Source organism: Cavia porcellus, unplaced genomic scaffold, assembly GCF_034190915.1.
Source record: "Cavia porcellus strain 051 isolate PalLab524CR breed Dunkin Hartley unplaced genomic scaffold, mCavPor4.1 scaffold_33, whole genome shotgun sequence".
Classification (NCBI taxonomy): domain Eukaryota; kingdom Metazoa; phylum Chordata; class Mammalia; order Rodentia; family Caviidae; genus Cavia; species Cavia porcellus.
The window spans coordinates 16,081,951-16,089,437 of NW_026947516.1; positions in this window are offsets into that span (position 1 = coordinate 16,081,951).

The following is a 7,487-nucleotide window of genomic DNA, read 5'->3' on the forward strand; positions in this document are numbered from 1 at the left end:
CAAATCGTGGCTTCCAGATGCACAGGTTCCAGCTTCGGTGCTGAGATTTTATCTGTTCTGGTTATAGCACCAGGATTGCATTTCCAGTTGGTTTCTCTCAACTTAGTTCATTCCTGGGTTGGCAGGGTATATCTCTCCTTGCTTAGGACTCCTCACACCGCACCTTTCCTGGATTCTAAGCTGGCTAACTCAGAGAGCCTCCATAGCTGCTGTGATCTATCTGCCATATTCTCCCAGAAGTCTGTATAAAGTGAGCATACTCTAACATTTTATGAGTCTGCCTTCTGTTCGATCACACTTAGGAGCAGCATTCACTGAATTTTTGATCGCATCTCATAATGATGCTCATGACAAAGGACTCCTAGAACCACTTTGGAAAGTGGCAAGAATGATGTCTGTTCAGTGTGAGGGAGAGTATATTGAAGATTAATGGTGCCATGTCTTTTATTGCAGTAAATGTTTAAATTTAAACAGTACATTTGTAGAAAAATGGATGAAACTTGAGACCAAAATGTGAAGTGAAATAAGTCAGACACATAAGCGAAAACATTGCATAGTTTCTCTTTATGAGAAACCCAAAATAAAAGGAAAAAGTAAAATAAAATACAGATAGTAGGAAATAAGGAACTAGATCTTTAGCAAATGGGAAAGAGACTAAGAGATAGTGGAAAGGGAAGGGATAAGTAATAACTAAATGTGTCATATACGTGCAGCAACTCCCCATGGTGAATGTAATCATTACATACTACAAATATGTACTAATAAGAACTTTAAAAGTATAAAGCAAATACAGAACAAAATGTTTAAAAATGTAAAAATTAACCATGTATTTTGATCACATCATGCAACTGAATGTTACTAAACTATCCAGGAAAAGGAGGCAAATACTGATACAAGCTACAACATGAATGAACCTTGAAAATATTATGTTAATTGAAAGAAGCCAGACATGAAAGGTCACATATAATATTCTACACATAAAAGGTATCCAGAATAAGTAAATCCATAGAGACAGAATGTACAGTTTTCAATTCCTCTCTAAGGAATGAAGAGTGACTCTTATTGAGTATGAGGTTTGCCTTCAGAATGTTGAAAATATTTTGAAACAAAATAGTGGTGGTTACACAACATTGTAAATATAACAAAAGTTACTGAATTTTAAATTTTAAAGAGGTTAATTAAAACACTTAATTCGGGCATGGTGGTACATCCCAGCACTTGGGAGGCAGAGGCAGGAGAACTGCTGAGTTCAAGGTCAGTGTGCAGTGCATAGTGAGTTCAAGGCAAGACTAAACTACACAGAGACCTTGTCTCCAAAACCCAAAATAATAACAATGCCAATAATAAAATAATAATAATATTACATAAAGTAGGTCTGGCCTTATTAAGGAGAAAATGGATTTTATTTTCATAGAGATAATCTTAAAAGGCTCTTCAGATTAACATCAGATGTTAATATTTAAAGACAACATTGGATAAAATAAATTGGAGAAGGGAGAATGGTGACACTGCATTAAATTGCAAATGATTATAGAGTTGATGAAGGTTTGAATGTGGAGAAAAAAAAAGCTGACATGAGACACATTTCTTTCTTTCTTTTTAAAAATCTTTTTCAGATAGGGTTTCACCATGCAATTCAGGTTGATGTTGGATTCACTCTGTAGCCTAGGTTGGTCTCGAACTTGTAGTAATCCTCCTGCATCAGCCTTCAGAGTGGAAAGAAGTTCAGCAATAGTAGCCATGGAAAGGAAATGCTGGGTATGGCAGAGTTTACCAGAATAGTTGGGGTTTACTGGATAAAAACACAGATAAATAAGAAGATTGTGACAGACTGGAAAAAATGAGTGAAGGATGGAGGATTCATAGAAAAACATAAGAAATAGATTATAAGCACAATACTTGCTGCAAGGAGCAAGCATATACAATTAACTCCATACCTATGGGTTCCACAACTGCAGATCCAATCACTGATCAAAAATATCAAAAAAAGTTATGTCTGCATTGAACATATGCAAACTTTCTTCTCTTGTCATTATTCCCTAAACAACATTATAAACAATTCCCATAACAAATATTTACATAGCATTTACATTGTGTTAAGTATTTTAAGTCATCCAGAAATGACTGCAGTATAGAGGAATATGTTCATAGACCATGTTATTTTATAGAAAGGACTTGAGAATCTATGGATATTGGTCGAAACGGGTTCCTGGCACTAATCCCCCATGGCTAACAATGGACAATTGTCCTTAAATAGAGACCTAGTTTTCTATAATCAGAAGGAAGAAAATGACACTATGCAAGTATACATGGTTTAGGGATAATGATTAAGCCTGAGTGAAAATGAATAAAGAGATCATGATGAAACAGTTAGGAAGCAGGGGGTCAATAGAGGAAAGCCTAGAAAGAATACTGGCAGAGGGCACTGGACTTGGAACTGTCTCAGTGGATGGATGAGGATGTGTTGACCACATGTGCCTAACAGGAGCAAACCAAAATACCCCATTTAGACAGTGGCCCACATGCTTCACTCATTTTATTAACAAGTGGTACAGTGGTACAGTGGTACAGTGGTAATAGAAGGCAAAATTACCACGTGTGTATGCCAGCCAATGAAGCAAACTATGTCTCCAATCAGTTCTGTGAAGAATGGCAGTTAAATCCCCCAATCCTTGATGAGATAATGATTAAATGCAAGCTAACTTTCTTCATAAATCATAACTTTCTTCACCAACACTGGACTCAATAAACTCTGAAAAGTTCAAAAATTTTTGTGGTTTACAGCTATTTTAATAATAGTCAACTTGTCTCCCTGTGGCAGGTTTGCTTCTTTTCAATTCTCTCTCTAAAATATAACCAAGAAGACATATTTTTGAAAAATTTGACCTTTCATTTCATTTTAACCCTTTACTGATTTTCTAGGATGAAGTCTAATGCTAATGTATCTTTCAAGACAGTGAAGAATTAAGCACTACCCTAACATTCTATCTGTTACAAACACTTGGACTTCAGAGAATGGTCTAAATTGAGCTTGGAAAGGTAGGTCATTGTTAGATCCTTTCTGATTTCAGAAATCCAATGCCTTTTACTGATGACCCAATTCTACTCTTAATGATCTACTCCAAATATACAGTTGTTCAACAAAATTAGGCACAAGGATATTCATAATACCACAGTATGTAATACAGATTCTCAAATGTGAAATGACCCAGATCATCCACAGTAATATGAACAAGTGTGATATCTTCTGAAAAGGGAATATTAAGTAGAAAAAGCAATTATAGCTACGTGCAACAACAGGAATGAATCTTAACTAACAGCATTGGGAAGGGAAAACCAAAACAAAACAGCATATACTTTATTATTTCAAGTATAAAAAATGCAAAGATATAGTTTCTACATACAGTGTATGAAGTGTACAAACTGTGGTGTTAGAAATCATATCATCACCCTTAAAGAGACAGAAGATGGGTTACTATTTGGAATGTGACACAAGACAGGTATTAGGAGGCACTTAATAGCTAATACTCTGTTTCTTATGTGAATATATTTGTATGAGGGTTTGTTTTGTGAAAATTTGTCAACCTACATGCATTGGATTTTTATATATTATATATTATGTCATACCGTAATTGTTTAAATTTTTAAAAAATCTGCCTTCATACTCCCCATCACACTTTCATCTAGCTAGTTCTTGTTCTCCTAGCTCTTTCCTGAATTCTTAGACTATTTTAGCTTATCATGCTGTGTGCTCAAAGTCACCTGTTGTGTTCCTATGATAACAATACTCTGCATATAATTACAGCTACTTGTTGAAACAAGTTTGGCAAAGTGACTTTAATATATCTTTTCAGGCATATCATCAAAGAGTATAAAGTTCAGTAGTGGGCATGTGAAAGGAAGACAACTTAATAATATTCTTCCAAAGGTAGAATATTATTCCAAATATTTTGCAATGCAAAAGGTAGGACAGCAAGGGATATAGCTCAGTGGCACAGCTCCTTCCTGAGAAGTGCAAGGTCCTGAGTTTGATTCCTGGCACCCCTCCTCCCCAAAAAGGAAAGATAGGGAAGCAAACTAGTTATCTATTACTGCATAAAATTACTACAAATTTAGCATCTTAAAGCAACATCAACTTATTCTGTTAGAGTTTTTGTGTGTCACAAGCACAGACAGGTACAGATCAATTGGGTTCTCTGTTTCAGGACCTACTAGGGCTGCAATCAAGGTGCAGCCAGGGCTGTATTCCTTACAGTAGGCTCAAGGTTCTCTCTCAAGCTGACATGGATATGTTTGTCACATTCAGTTCTTTGCCACTGTAAGACTTAAATCACTGCTTCCTGGATGCCTGTCAGCTGAAGGAAATTCTATGCTACTAGAGTTTGTCTACATTCTTTATTGCAGGACTGTTCCAGGCCTCTCAATGTGGCAGTATCCTCAAGGCCAAGAAGGAAGAGTTTCTTGTGCTAGTCACCAAAGAGGGACTCCTACATAATACAAAGGATTACAAAAATGACACTTCATCACTTTCCTTATATAACATAGAACAATCAAGATAGTAATATTTCATCACCATTATCATATTCTACTGGCTAGAAGAAAGTCCCTGGTTCTACTTACATACAAGAGGACAGTAAAGGCATAACTCATCAGCAGTTATCTTAAAATTTGGTCTTGTACAGAAGGATAATATTTGGAAATGGAGGATGATTTTCTCAGAAATTCTAAATATCTGCAACACAGGTATGGGACACAGCATCCTAGGTGGCAACCAATATTCATACTCTTGTTTAATCCTGTCATGCTCTATCAGGGTTGTTGTATGTGACCAATAGAATACAGCAAGAGTAGTGAAATATAACTTCTGCAATAAGATCATAAAAAGTAATGCAGTTTCCACCTAGTTTTCCTAGTTCTCAGGGAAGCTGGCCACCATGCTATAAGGACTTTACAATAATCCTTTGGAGAGAGCCATGCAACAAGGTGTTCTGGGGTCTACTGCCAATTAGGTATCTAGATTTAAGCAAAAGAATGCCAACCCAATTTCAATTTCAGATAAACAATGAAAAAACAATTTAGTATACGTATGTCCAAAATACTGCATGGGATGAATTACAAGTTTATTCATTGTTTATCTGAAATTCAAATACAGCTGGGAATTTTGAGTTTTGGTTTTGTGTGTGTTTTCTGAAACCTAGTGTCATGGTTTATGTCTGTGGCCCCCAGGCCTTATGAGTTTGCATTGTGCATTTGTAATAGTTCATTGTCTAGTGCTTGAATTGATGGTGTCAGTGCTACACCCACATAGGGGTGGAGCCAGGATGTAATGTAATGGCAGGAAGAAGGTGTGTCTTGTTTTTTGTTGGTTCCTGCTTGCTGTTTGCAGCCACCATGAACTGTGGCCCAGCCATGCCCGCCTGCCTTGGAGCCAACTGAGTGTGGACTGAAACCTCCAAAAACTGTAAGAAATAAACCTTTCCTTTCCCAACTTGGGCTTCAGGTATTTTGTCTCAGCAAAGAGTAAAAAGTAACTAAGACAGAATTTGGTACCGAGGAGTGGGGCCGTTTGCTGTGACTATACCCGACCATGTTTCTCGAGAGGCTTTGGAAATGGCTTGTGGGCAGAGTTTGGAAAGGTTCAGACATGTCACCTGGATGCATAGAGCTGGAGCAGCTTAGGCTGTTCTGTAGAGGACATTCTGGTCAGAACTCAGGAGACCAGAAGGCTGATAGAAAACCTGATAGTAAAGACCAGGCTTGGGAGGTTTCCACTGGGAAGAAGGACTGCATTGGTTGTTGGACTCCCCATGATGTGTGTTATGGCTTGGCAGAAAGTTTGTCTGCATTTTGCTCATGCCCAGAGACTTTACCTGGGACAGAGACAAAGGGAAATGGACTGATTAATCTTGAAAAAGAAATTAAAAAGCAATTGAATATTGAGGCTTTGGCATGGCTATTGTTGGGGGCCTTTAGCCAGCTTTATGTTGCAAATCAAGTGCAAAGAGCCCAGCAGGATAATTTGCAATACTGTGAGTTTGGCCAGAAGGAAAATGCCAGGAAAGCTGTGGATTTTAAAGACAGAGTTGAGATTGTGACTGCTGAGGAGAAACAGAGAGATAAGAAAGATGGCCCTGGGGCATCCCAAGAAGGGGGTCCCCACCCTTTGCAGCCTCACTGCAAAGGTAAAAGAATTTGCTAAGAGGAGACATCTGCAGAGCACTAGGTTCCAGAATGGCGACAGACCACATGAGGTTCCAGAATGGCAACAGAGGCCACATGAGGTTCCAGAATGGTGGCAACATCAAGAAGCTTTTCCTCACAATCAGGTAAGCAGAGCCCTGAGATCCAGGCAACTGACCCCTACAGCCAAGAGAGAGAAAAGTCTGGCTACTGCTCCACCTAGCAACAAACTTTGGCGGCATCCACAAGGTGCTGATTTTAGGTGCAAGGAAAATGCATGAATTCTGAGGGTAAGATGGCTTCCACCTCGATTGCAAAGGGCTTGGGAGGCCAAGCAGTGTGCCCCTGAGAGGGCAATTTGTGAAGATGTAAAGGTGAAGCCAAAGGTGCAGGGGAGACTCCAGAAGTTTGGAAAAGCCAGGAACAGCTGGAGGAAAGGAAAGCTGAAAAAAGTGAGCAGAGAGGATTTAAGAGAGAAGCTGTGGGAGCTGATATCCCTGGAAGTGCCATGGGGGTGGAATCACCCAAGCCTTTTGAAGCTTGTAACCAGATTGCTTCAGATGCTGAGCATGGAATTCTAGGACTTAATGTTCATCCTGCTGCATGTTGGACTTGCTTTGTTTCCAATGCTTTATATTCCCCTGTTTGTAACTTTTGGAATGGTAATGTTTATCTTGTGCCTTTGCATTTCAGAAATGTTTAACCTTGTTTCGTTTGTACAGGGGGTTATAGTTAAGAGTCTGCCATAGATCTTGGAGGAGACTTGGGACTTGGACTGTTCAGCAATGCTGAAACTTAGGACATTGGCAACTCTTGGAGGTGGACTAAATGTCTTTTCTATAAAGGATGTACATGAGTCCTGGGGGTCAGGGGTGGAATGTCATGGTTTATGTCTGTGGCCCCCAGGCCTTATGAGTTTGCATTGTGCATTAATGATTGTTCATTGTCTAGTGCTTGGATTGATGGTGTCAGTGCTACACCCACATAGGGGTGGAGCCAGGATGTAATGTAATGGCAGGAAGAAGGTATGTCTTATTCTTTGCTGGTTCCTGCTTGCTCTTTGCAGCCACCATGAACTGCGGCCCAGCCATGCCTGCCTGGAGCCAACTGAGTGTGGACTGAAACCTCCAAAAACTATAAGAAATAAACCTTTCCTTTCCAAACTTGGGCTTCAGGTATTTTGTCTCAGCAACAAGTAAAATGTAACTAAGACACCTAGTAACCCAATCTGCCAACAGCTAGGAGAGTGACCATGGTCCCCAGTTTAGATTCAGTCTCCGACTATAGCTTTAGGTGACATCCTAATT